Raw genomic sequence first — 13740 nt, forward strand, 5'->3', positions numbered from 1 at the left:
GTAGAAGAGAAATATCTTTACTATTTCTATACTCTAAGTAATGCCATCACAAAGTAGTTCTGGAAATAAAGTATACATACTTATACTTGTATAAGTTATATAAAGATTTCCCCATGTATTCTCAGCTTGTAATTACTGGGGGCTTGCTCTCCATTTGAGGAAGCTGGTTTATGGAAGTTAAATGGATTCCAAATTCACCATCATGGTTGGAATATAGAACTTGTTAAATCAGGAGAATAGTGGCCTCTTTTTACAGTAATTTAGGATAGGTGATGGGTATAAATGACTATAGATGACAATAAAGCTGTCAGTATCAGATGACACTGTGATTCAACAGGCCACACATGTCAGGGACAAGAGGTGTAGAAGCGATCGCTCTGCTTGTTAGAATATTTTTGCCTATACTAAAATAATTTTGAGTATAATTCTCCTCAGTTACAGCCTTTTATTTGAATTTCTACCCTACTGATCCTTTGAACATGCATTTTAATGTGAATCTTACTAAGCCACTTTTAGGTAATAGATGAGGGCATAAAAAAATTCTAAGTAGAAAGAAAAAGAAAGTAAAACTAAGCCAAATCAATGAACATTATTAATTTTTTTCTTACTATAAGGTATTATTGGACTAAACAAAATCATCACTCAAAAATCAAGATTATATAACTCTAAAGAAGGCAGCAGTGACCCAAGTCATTTAGCTGCACAAACATCTGGCAGGTGAAATGACAGCATCTAAATCATACATCAACTATGACGAGAAAAATAAAATTCTTGGACTAGAACAGTTGCTTGATAAATGTATCCTACTTTTCTTCAATGTTTACTTTTGATAAATGGCCAGACTTTGCCATGACTTTGCCTTGACATTTATCTCACAGTCAGTGGCTATTATCTTGTGACAACAATCTATATCTTTCTGTTATCTTGCAACTTATAATTGTTAAGTCTTCTCACTAAAGATTTCCAATCAATTTTGTAGTTTATGACATACAGGACCAAACTTTCAAATAAAGTATTTTAGTTATGCTGCTGTGACTAAAACTAAAATATAATAGGCCTATAGCAGTTTTGTGGCTGTTGTTATATATATATATGGCTGTTATATATATATATATATATATATAACATATATATACATACAAAAAGGAAAAATGTTGTGAAAAAAAAGCAAATACTAATATTTTTTAAAATCCAAATTTCTTTAAATTGCATATAAATTGCTGAGAAAGTTTTTAGATTTGGAGCTCAAAGAGGCATAACAATATTTTGCTCATTAACATACTGATCACATCCCATTTTATTAGATAGAGTAGCCACCATTGCCAATTCCTTAGAGTACTGAGCAAGTTGCCAGGAATATGTAAGCATTGGCATTCCCCTCACTAAACATATTTTTTCCTTCCCCACATTTTGCTGCTCTTGTAGCAATAGGAATGTTCCCAGAGCACACTAGAAATGATGGAATTGCAAGGCGAATCATCTAAGAGAGCATTTTTTTTTGTTTTGATAATTCATTTAAAACATTTAATCTGAATAACTAGATAATGAATTGTACTAAGAACACCTGGACTAGTCCTCTATGACTATCCAATTTAATTAATTTTATGTATTAGAACCACTTTTACATATATATTTTTTGGAATGTGGATATCCCAGTATGGGATATCAATCCTCAAAGGAAACATCCATCACTTTCCACATGATCCTGTACTATGTTCTCTGTGACCTCCATTCAGCACTCATCCTTAGAAGACAGGTGGTGCAGCAGTGGTCAGCTCTTAGATAACTTGTTTCCCAGGGACATATGAGACCATAGGTCAAATGCCATGGTAATCACTTTAATAGTGAGGTATAGGATGTGTTCCCTGTCATAGAGAGCTGGTAAGGACCAGCAAGTTCTTCAGTAGTGGATAAGCTGAGCTAACAAAAATATGAAGTAATTGTTCCACTTTGATGCCAGTATTTCTGGATCTCTACACCCAAATGTCTTGTGCACTTTGGCAGCAATTGTGCCATTATAAATTGTTAATGGATCCCAATATGCAGCAACTCTGATAGTGTAACCAAGAGTTTGCTAGCTTAAACATTCAAGTCATACCTTTGTCTCACTTTGAGGCTTTTCCAGTGAGCTGAAATAACAAAAAGAATTACTTAATTGGGCTTAATTATATAGTTTTTCCCCATGAGTTACTTTCCAGCCTGAATCTACATGGCAGCTTTTTAAATGTCCTACTCTCGAAGGAATTGGCTGATGTGGTTTGGTACATCTACCTTGTGCAAAGACTATTGATGACATCTGCAGAATCCTTCTCCGAATTCTCTCTCCAAAGGTAAAACTGATTGCTCCCTACTTGTATACCCCTGGATCCATAACTTCACCCATCTGCAGTCCTGTGATGCTTCATTGTCTTTACTTGCCTCACCCAGTAATGGGGCATTTAGGTTATGAAGTATCTGTATTTGACACCTCAGAGAGTCAGCAAGTTTCCCTATTTCCCATTCTCCATAAATCCACAGATTCCAGGTTCATTGTCATAATCCTACACCAGAAATATCTTTGCTAAGAGCATTCCATAGATAAGGTCTCTTTTCTCTTGAGTAGTATTGGTTCATTTATGAAAAAGTCCAGTTTCAGCTTTTTCTAAGGAGATTATACCAAATTACCTGCTCCCCATCTCTGCCCACAGTATCCTCATGGATCATAGGCCAGCTACTTTAACTCTTTCCTCCCCAATATTAAAAGAGATAAATTAACCAAAGGCACTTAGAACACTATCATAATGCTATTCCAACTGTGACACAATTATAAGTCAAATTATAAATTAATTTAGCCACTCCATTGAAATGATTAAGATCAAATTGAGTTCCAGAGTATAGATCATGCAAGACAGAATACATCTCTGGCTTGCTAGATCATCCATAGTGCTTCTGTTTTCTATAACTTGACAGTGGCATTGGCTCAGTTTTTCTTTTTAGTTTCCTGGGAAGAAGTATTCTGGGAAAGTGCTTCTAATAAAACAGGGTAAGCTAAAAGCCTTCTGAGTTTGTTGATAATTAAATATGATTAGATCATAAGCATCCAAGAGGAGAGGATTACAACATAAATAACATTAACCATGTAGAGTAGCGAGATACTATAAGAATGAAGAACATGAACACAAGGCATTGGTTGGCAGTTACATAACATGCAAGAAAAAGATCTCAGAAACATATAGTGCAAGCCAGTTTCACAAAATAAAATGAGAAAAAAAGAGAATAATATATACAAAGCATCAAGAAGTTCCATGAGACTTTGAATGATTCTAAAGTGATAAGAAGCAGGTTATTCTAAGCAGATAAGAAGCAGATGTTTTTTGGTAAAGACAAATATGAAATGAACAATATAAAGAGTGAAAGAGTTTGTAAAACTAGATACATGAGAAACTGGGAATGCTAAAAATATCTAGAGCAGAGAAGGTTTAATGATCTCTAAAATAATATATGGCACGATCATTAGAATTTACCCATCCCCAGAGAGAATAGAGTTTAAGAAGCATCATGAGACTTTTAAAGAACAATAGATAATAAATTCATTCTTGCCAGGAAATGTGGTTAAATACTAGAATGATCTACTAAAATATGTTGTAGCATCTACTTCAACAACACAATTATAAAGTAGATTAATATTCATGTACCACAATAGGTAAATTCTAAAATGAGATATGCAATATGTCCTCTCCTATTTCCATAGCTCTGTGATAAAATCCATGAGATTACTAGTGAACTGAAAGTTTAATACTAGTTAGATATAAAATACATTGTAATGTGTATTCACATGCCTATGTTTATGGACTTCTGTAACAATTTTGCCAAAACAAAGCAAAACAAACCAAAATGACAACACTTATTTACTTTGTTTAAACTCTGTTTCAGTGTTATAAAGGTCTTTCTTATTAACTGAATTCTGTCATTTACGTGCAATAAATGCCCAGCTAGTAATTCTTCTGTAGATGCTGAGTTCCAAATAACCTTTAATAGGAATAAGACAATAAGGATTTCCTTAAATATTTAATTTATTTTTGAATATTATACTAACATTAATGATGTTAGAAACACCTAATTCAAAATAATCTTTGTGTATTTAATGGTTCTAAGTGTTTTATGTTGTATAATTAAATTTAAATTAATATGTAAATGTTATTGATGAAATACTTTTTGGTCCTTAAAATGAATTTAACTAGGTCTTCATATTCTGTGGAATACTCAGGGATTAGATAGTTATTGAATTAAAGAGTTTATTTCCAAGAAAAGGCCCTCCATAAGTGAGTTTGCATCTGTTCAATTTGACACTAAACAGAGTTTTTTTTTTTAAAGATTTTATTTATTTATTTGATAGATAGAGAGAGAGCACAAGTAGGCAGAGTGGCAGGCAGAGGGAGAGGGAGAAGCAGGTTCTCCACCGAGCAGGGAGCCAGACATGGGGCTCGATCCCAGGACCCCAGGATCATGACTGAGCTGAAGGCAGCCGCTTAACCAACTGAGCCACCCAGGCGCCCCACTAAACAGAGTTTTAATTCAGATCAGGACCATTCCTTGTGTTTAAATAATTGAGTGAGAACAAGACAAAATTTTGTCAGATTCTGCTTTCACCAAATGAGATCTCTTAACAAAGAAATTATGTTATTGTTCTGTCTAAACAATAAACACAATGTGTTTTTATGCATGTCTTTTAGTATTAAAGTTACTGAAGTTTAGTATTAAAGTTCAACATGTGATTATAGAGATATGTGAGATTATAAAATGAATACTGAAATATCTTTGAGCATATTTACCTCATAAGCTTACTCCAGCCATGCTGCCATGATGTGGAATATTTTGGCAACTCCATTTTAGGAACTGTTTTTAGAGATCGGATATGACTCACAAAAGAAAATCAGTCTCGTTGCTTTATTTTCACACTTTGAAAAAAAAAAAGAGGTAACATTTTTCCATACGGAGGAGATATTGTGGGGCAGGCTGAGAAATCAATCCACATACAAAATTCAAAATAAGAATCAGAAATTAGTGGTTTTCCAAGGTAACACCAGTTAGAAATGAGCCTCAGAGTGAAAGGTAATGTACTGTGATGGACAGTTGATTTAGATGATTTTTTAACTCCCTTTCAACCTTAAGATTCTGTTGTTACTGTTATTTTTTCCTGATTCAGAATTCTGTCACACTCCACCATATCAGTTATTCCTCCTGTCTAGACACCGATGTGTTAAGTGACCATTACTCCTCTGCAGCATCTACATGGTCCAAAGTTAAGTCATTGCTCCAAAGCAGAACGCTGCTAGCCTGCTCGTCTGTGCATGCGCAGGTGTGCATTGTGCAGTGGGGAGTCTAACATTATTCTCTGACTTCCAGCAAATTGAGTCAGTTGGGATGGAGGCAGAAAAATGAGTTTAGAGAAAGTTGGCACCAAAAAACAAAAACAAAAACAAAACACACTGGAATATTTCGAGAAGATGACCTGCAGCCAATCTATCTACTAAAAACACAACATATTATACCACATTTAGCAGAAAACACATTCTTCTTCAGCATGACAAACACTCAAGGCTTTTTCCATTTTAGATCTCAACATCCAGTGTCCTCAACACACATTTGTTTTTATATCAAAGTTCTTCAAATATCGATGATTTCCATACCTTTTTACTAAGAAATACCACATATAGCAAGATATTAAAATTTCATATTATATGTTCTATTAACAGAGCTAAAATCTATTCCTATATTCTCCATGTAAATGCAACTGCTTCTACTGTTATTATAAGTAATATATGTTTGTTTAATGTATCATTAGTCACAATATGAAAGAGTGGAATATTTTGCTTTGAACCCACCTTCAAAATTCAGTTTGCAAAGTGCACAGAATTCTACTGAATAAGGATGATCGATACAACTAATATCATCACTGTGAACCAGGCAAAGCATTCAGGACACAAAATAACAAGAGGTAAAACTTTGCCAGGTTTTTCATTTGTCTCCTCCACGTAACAACATTGCTAATGCTAAACACACATTACTAAGGGGTGCTACTGCTTGGTCTCACTACATTAAACATTTATAAATTCATTACTTACTACTTCAAACATTCATTTATATTTTCTTACATGGAATTATTATGCATTTAGCTTTTATTCATTTAAAAAAGTTCCACTGCCTTAGGTCTTCAAAGGGATTTCCAAAGTGTTCAATTACTTCTTCTAACTGTGGCTTTTTCTTTTTCTTGGAAAAAAGCCAGGTTCCCAGTCTTTGCACTTTCACTCTTACTCTCTTCATCCACTTGTTTCAGGGGTTGTGAAAAGAGGTTTTCTTTCATGACTGCCTCAACAGTGAGGGTTCCTTTCTGGCTTTAAAAAATTCAAGCTTAAAAAAAATTTAAACTGGCATCTTTATAATGCCGTAGTTTTTGCTCAGTGAGGAATCAAACCCTCTGAACAATGAATGCTTGTGTAAAGCAACTATTCACAGAAGGTACTTCCTTCTGGGGAATGGGAGAAGTTTCTACCTACTGACAAATGGGAGTAGCGTAACAGAATAGAACTGAACCCAATGCAGAGTGCCTCACGTTCCCAGTGCTGAAATACGGAGATCAGTTACAGCCCCTCTGCTACTGACCCATTCTAAAAAGAATGCTAAAGAATATCAAACAAGATCAAGAGCAGTCCAGATGAGATCATGTGAATTCCTTTTAAATGTCTTTAATTTACAGATTTTTAAAATGTTTGGAGAGGCTGGAGGCTTATCCACATGTGTGAAGTAAAACTTGATGACTGAACTCTAGTGAGAGTCTGAGAGACAAAAAAGAATAAATCCTGAGAAAATTGTCTAGTATATATAAATAGCTTTAACAGTCACTTCAAAATTTAGTTTTATATCATTTAGATCATAAGACTTTCAAAGGCCCCTGAAAGAAATACGGACCTAACGAATCTTGTTTGTGTCATCTCTCTCCCAGTTTATTGGCCCCTCTCACCCTATGAAGGACATAAACCTATTAGAAAGAAATTAAAAAAGAAATGTTTTGCTTTATCTTTCTCACTAAAAGAGTGAGCCATCATGTCTGCTGGTTTGTGTCTAGGTGAGGAAATATTTCAATTTCTTCATCTTGTTCTTGATTCCATTGGTGAAAAAAGGGGACAGGGTGTGGAGAAGTTGACAGGGTTGGTGTGCTTTCACTTTCTGGGTTCTCCTGTCTGCTTCTCCCCCTTCTCCTCCTTCTCATTTCAGTCCCTCCCTAGTGCTGCACAGGTGGGGCTACAGTGATCTGTGGAGACCTTAAACTGGATTTACAAAGGAAAGGGATTGAGGGAATGCAGGGGAGGAAGGTGGCAGCAGACATGAGACAAGAGAAGGACTGGAGTGGGGATGTGGAGAGACAAGCGGAAGCTTTCAGGGAAGAGACATGGGAAATTTTAGAATAAAGTTGGTACTGTATATTCCTTCCGGTCCGGTCTTATCCTGGACCCCACTGTTAGTAAGTGGTAAAGTTAAGACTAGGAAATGTCGAGGTCTTTTCTATTAGAGCACAAACACATCAAATTTCTTGGACATATCTTGTGCACAGACGCCCGGGGCACAAAGGGATACATCATTATTTTCTTTGAACATGAACCAAAAGAAGCTACTTTTTGGTTAATTCTATTCCTTGAAAAGGAGAAAATTATCTGGTGGTCTTATATTTGGTCCCTTAAGTACATATATGGAAGGTGGGAAAGGTGAAACCTTTACTTTAGATTCTTTCCCATACTTTTCCTTACGTTAAATTATATGTATTTGTAGAAGTAGCCTTTGATTTCTCTCCCTCTCTCTCCTAAAGATTTCCTCCCCTAGAGTCTAATGGCATGTATGGTAATTACAGTTTTCTTACAGACAGCATGAGATGTAAGGGAGGCAGGGTGTAGGGAGTCTTTGTAGATTGCTGAACACACCTGATTTATCCAGAGTGGTGCTGCCTCTTTTGATGTCTCATATTCAGTTTTCTCCAACAGCAGCGTTCCATGTATATACTGCTTTTCATCCTGTGCTTCCATTAACTTTTGGTAGCAAAAACTGTAGCAAAGAATTCCCCCAATTCAGCCTTTGGAAGGAAGAGATTTCAACCCAGTTTTAGGGGCTTGAGAAAGAACAATTGAGAGCTTTTCAAATATATGTTTATAAAATCAACAAATGTAAATTTTGCCCATTATTACTGTTGATATTGTTGAGTTTCTTGGAAGGGAGTGGCAATATTACTGCTTTAGCAATTCGGTTTTTATTTTTCTGTCTGTTTCTTTATTATTCAGAGAATGGGTGTGCAACATGTGGTTTATGGAGCCTTTTTTTTCTGACTTCCAGAATCGTCTGGTTTACTGCTCTTTAGCACTTCCTAATGTTAGATAAAAAATGAAAGAAGTGAACACAAACTAAAATAGGTTACCGCTCTTCTAACTTTTTGAACATTAGAAAAAGACAGATAATAAAAACTAAAATGCAGTTCTCATATATCCAAGCTCTCTTTTATCATTATTTCCATACATAATCATGAAGTATGTAGATTGTAACCGTGTGAAATATAATTACTGTATTAGATGGTTAATTAGAAGAGTTTCGGTTTTTAGGTATTAGATATATTTACTTACATTAAGTTTTGTTTTCTTTTCTACTAGTAATACTTTCAGAATTCAATCAGTGATAGTCATGCAAAAGAGGTCTTACAACTCACACTTTTTACTGATTAAGCACTATTAATCGAAGTTACATGAACAATGAATAAAAGGAAACTAAAAGCTGATTTGCATGTTCATAGGGTTGATTCTCCATCTGCTATTTTAACGCCCTTGACAAAGAAAAACAAAGTTTCTAGAACTCATACATATGGCTTTGACATAGAGGTTGACCAAATTCTATCTATCCTTTCCTATTCCCTTCCAATGGGAAGCAAGGATATGCAGGTATTTGAGAATTTTATTTTATTCTCTCTGATCATTGTTTCAGTCTCAGGCAAGACAGGTTTCCAAGGCAAAAAGCATTAAAGGGGGCACAAATTATTTTATTTAACAACACATAATAAAGGTAAACAGGCATGAAACTTCAAGAACTGGCAGAGACCAACATATCTAAAACAGACATTCTTTAACAAATAGAATTTAAGCCAAATATAAATAGAACTAAAATGCAAGAATTCAACATATTTACTTCAAATATTATTTTGATATTTTGATCTGAAGTTGACAAAATTAAAATAGAAATATAAACACTGTATACAAACTTTGTGCCATAGAACTATAAGGAATTTTTTTCCTAAATACTTGTTGTCTATATAGTTGAAAGCAGACCACACCACAGGGGAAATATAAATAAATATAAAAGCAGAAATTGCACGTGCTATAATTTTTGACTAAGATGTATTATAATTAGATATTAAGCTAAGTTTGAACCAGAAAAAAGAAAAGAAAAGAAAAGTAAAACCTCAAACAACCATTAACTAGGGATTTAAATCATTATCCTTAGTTATTGGGTCAAAGAAAAAATTAAAAAGATTGTCACATCTATTTATAAGTTAATGAGCATACGTATACTACACATCAAAATTATATGACTAAGCCTATATTCAAAGAAAATTTGTAACATTACATGTTTTCATTATTAAATAAGAATGAAAATAAGTTAATTACTGCACTAAGCAGACCACTCACAATTCATAAAAAGAGCAATCAAGTTAATAAGACAAGGAACATCATTTTTGACACAGTATAAAGAAATTTAAGGAACTCTTGAAATCTAATGAAGGAAAGGGAGACAAATACAAAATCAAGATACATAAAAATGAAAATAATAACTAAACTTACTTAGTACTTTCTTTGTGTTAGTAAGTTAAGCACATTGTCTGTGTTATCCCATGAAATCTTCACTTTTAAACCCTATGAGATAGAAACTATCCTTTTCCTTCTTTCAGACATAAACACTGAAACACAAACACAAGGAGAATACGGACATACCCAAGATCAAAAGGCAGTATGTGGCTGGAATCTTCCATGTTCTCATAGACATATTTCTGCCTAAATTTCTTCCGGTATGCTGGGTACTTCATGTGTTATTCACTTGTTAATTTTCTTATATTATTCACTGTATTGTCATATATGTCCTTACTTAAAATGTTGAAAGTTAAAAAAAAAAAAAATGTTGATAGTTGTGGAATTTTTTATTATTATGTTTTCCTCAGATTGTAAGTCCTTCAAAAGTAGAAGGATTTTTTTTTTCTTAGATCTTTGCAGTCTAAAGATCTAGCAGGATGTTTGGGTCACAATATTATTCAAAAATTATTGACTAAATAAATGAATGAATGAATGAGTGAATTCTGTAGGTCACATCTCAAGTTGTGCACTAGCATGTGGACTTGGTCTTGGATTCTAGTACCAGATAAACTACAAATAGCTGCTAGGCTCTATAGTTCATAAAGGCCAAGACCATGTCTATCTCTTCATTTGTTATAACCCCAGAACTGAGTATAATAATTAGCCCAGAGTAAGGGCTAAGTAAAGAAGAGTTGATTTACTTAGAGAATGAGTGAATTAGCTTGTCCAGTCATCCTCCAAAATAAGGACAAGACCTCTAACCTTCACAGCTATGATCACTTAATGAAGTGGACCCTGAAACAGCTGAAGAGTCAGTCCTGCTACTGCACTCACCACAGCAACATTATGTTGTGACACCTTGTGATATTCTGAGCTTTATGTAGCAGTCTTAGACATATCTAAAAATGAGAAATAAACCTGAATAGTTTGATTCATTAATTCTATATCTTATATCATAATATGTTTACAAATAATACAGCTTCACACTTTCCCTGGAGCCATAATTTATTATTAGGAATAAATAAATATCATGAGTAATTTATGCTACTGGTGTATACAACCAAATATTGAATAGCTTTCCAAGAGAACCTTGCAAAATTGATAATAAATATGCAACATGTGATATTTTGGCTAGTGCTGAAGTGATTATTTATTTAAATGTGTCTGTTAACAAATGTATTTTCCTCAGTTTAAATGGTTCAGGATTTTCTTCTTTCTTAATTTTTACTAGTTAATACAAAAACTTCCTTTTCCCATTTACTGTAGTCACAGGTCAACAGTACCTTGGATATACAGTTGATCCATGAGCAGTGCAAGGGTTAGGGGCTCTGAATCCCACACAGTCAAAAATTCATATTTTTAACTTTTGGCTCCCCCAAAACTTAACTACTAATTGATGCTTAACTATTAATTCTAGTGTTGACTAGAAGCTTTACCAATAACATAAACAGTCAATGAAAAATATTTTGTATGGAGAGGGAGGCAAGATAGCAGAAGAGTAGGGGACCTCCTTTCATCTGGTCCCTTGAATTTAGCTGGGTAACTATCAAATCATTCTGAACACTGATGAATTCAACATGAGATGTAAGAAAAGAATTGCTGGAATTCTACAAATAGAAAAGCGACAATTTTCTCCAAGGTATGAGATGTGGAGAAGTGAATCTGAGGGGATATATTGGAAGATAAATGGCAGAGGGAGGGAGCCTCCATAAGTTAGCTTACTGGAAAGTGATATAGTCCCAGAGAGCTGAACTTTTAGAAGTCTGCTTCAGTGAGGGACATCCCTGCCTGAAAGGTGCTCAGGTAGAAAAGCAGGGCAGAATCCTAGGTGGGATAGTGTGGCCTCAGCATCCCCAGGGTCACAGAAAGAACAGGGGTACCTAAGCCAGCAGAGTCCCCAAACATTGGAGCAGGGAAACTGGCTATGGTCAGTGAGCCCAGTAGTGGGCTCTCAGCCAGTTTGCCATAAACCCAGAACCTGGCAGGATTGGGGGACCCTGCAAAGGGCAGAAGGGTAGTGACCCTCCTCCTTCCCCTTGGAGGATTGGCTTGGGTGAGCACCACAGGAGTCTGCAGAGTTTGGTGCACACAAAAGTGAAGACTGCTTTTCCCTGAGGGTTTACCAAAGAAGGGGGCCATGATCCTTTAGCTCCAGGGTGGAAAGCTTTCAGGGAACAAAAGCCACACAGAGCGAGGGAAGGAGCTTACACTGAGCCCAGCCCCATGGCAAGAGGTGATGCAACTCCACCGAGGCAAAGACACCTGAGAATTAGTGCAGCAGGCCCCTCCCCCAGAAGACCATTTTACTTATATCCATATGGATTAGGTCTGTGACAGAGTATTACCTCTGGTTCTTTCTTTTGTTGTGAATTCCTCCTTCTAGTCATCTTTCCCAGAGAAGAATGAATGAATGAGAGAGCAAGATCAAAAGTATCAATCATGACTCAAGCAAAATACACACTAGACAAATTCGAAAAAGTCAGAAACCAAAAGAGAAAAGAAACAGAGAAAAAAGGGGGAAAAAGAATATAATCTCCCAGGTGAATATATATATATATTATATTGTGATATTATATATATGTGATATATTGTGATAAATATATATATATATATATATTTATTTATTTATGTGTATGTATATATATTTGTGTGTATATATATATAAGATTGTAAATTTCAGAGATAAAGAGAAAATCCTGAAAGCAGTTTGAAGCAAGAGCTCCTTCCCTACAATGGTAGAAACATTAGACTGGCAGCAGCCCTATCCACAGAAACCTGCCAGGCCTGAAAGGGCTGGCATGATATATTCAAGATACTAAATGAGAAAAACATGCAGCCAAGAATATTTTATCCAGCAAGACTGTCATTCAGAATGGAAGGAGAGATAAAAAGCTTCCAGGACAAACAGAAACTAAAAGAATTTGTGATCACCAAACCAGCCTACAAGAAATATTAAAAGGGATCCTTTAAGCAAAGAGAGAGCCCAAAAGTAACATAGACCAGAAAGAAACAGAGAAAATCTACAGAAACAGGGACTTTACAGGTGCCCATATGATGGCACTAATTCATGTCTTTCAATAGTTACTCTGAATGTAAATAGGCTAAATGGTCCAATAAAAAAACACAAGGTATCAGATTGGATAAAAAAGCAAGACCCATCCATATGCTGACTACAGGAGACTCATTTTAGACCTAAAGACTCCTCCAGATTGAAAGTGAGGGGGTGGAGAACAATTTATCATACTAATGGACATCCAAAGAAAGCTGGAGTAGCAATCCTCATATCAGACAAATTAAATTTTAAACCAAAGAGTATAGTAAGGGATGAAAAGGGACACTATATCATACTTGAAGGGTCTGTCCAAAAAGATCTAAAAATTATAAATATTTATATTCCTAACTTGGGAGCAGCCAATCATATAAACAATTTAATAACAAAATTAAAGAAACGCATGGATAACAATACAATAATAGTAGGGGACTTCAACACTCCACTCACAGCAATGGACGGATCATCTAAGCAGAAGATCAACAAGGAAACGAGGGCTTTGAATGACACACTGGACCAGATGGACTTCACAGATATATACAGAGCATTCCATCCTAAAACAACAGAGTACACATTCTTCTCAATTGCTCATGGAACATTCTCCAAAATAGATCACATACTGGGTCACAAATCAGGTCTCAACCAGTACCAAAAGAATGGGGTTATTCCCTGCATATTTTCAGACCAAAATGCTTTGAAACTTGAACTCAATCACAAAGGGAAATTTGGAAGGAACTCAAACACTTGGAGATTAAAGAGCATCCTACTAAAGAATGAATGGGTCAATCAGGAAATTAAGGAAGAATTTAAAAGAATTCATGGAAACAAATG

General features: G+C 35.2%; 1 protein-coding gene across 2 annotated transcripts in view; it reads right to left on the reverse strand.

Annotated features, from left to right (window-relative positions):
* FUT9 (fucosyltransferase 9) overlaps positions 1-13740 on the reverse strand; it is a 191035-nt gene that overhangs the window by 134530 nt on the left and 42765 nt on the right. The window contains exon 2 of one of the 2 annotated variants that reach the window (XM_036082386.2): positions 7956-8104. The exons of the other annotated variant lie outside the window; for it this stretch is intronic. The gene's annotated coding sequence lies outside the window, so the exon portion shown is untranslated. The remainder of the gene's footprint in view (positions 1-7955; positions 8105-13740) is intronic. 2 annotated transcript variants of the gene reach the window in all.

The sequence above is a fragment of the Halichoerus grypus genome, chromosome 9 (genome assembly GCF_964656455.1).
Source record: "Halichoerus grypus chromosome 9, mHalGry1.hap1.1, whole genome shotgun sequence".
Lineage (NCBI taxonomy): Eukaryota > Metazoa > Chordata > Mammalia > Carnivora > Phocidae > Halichoerus > Halichoerus grypus.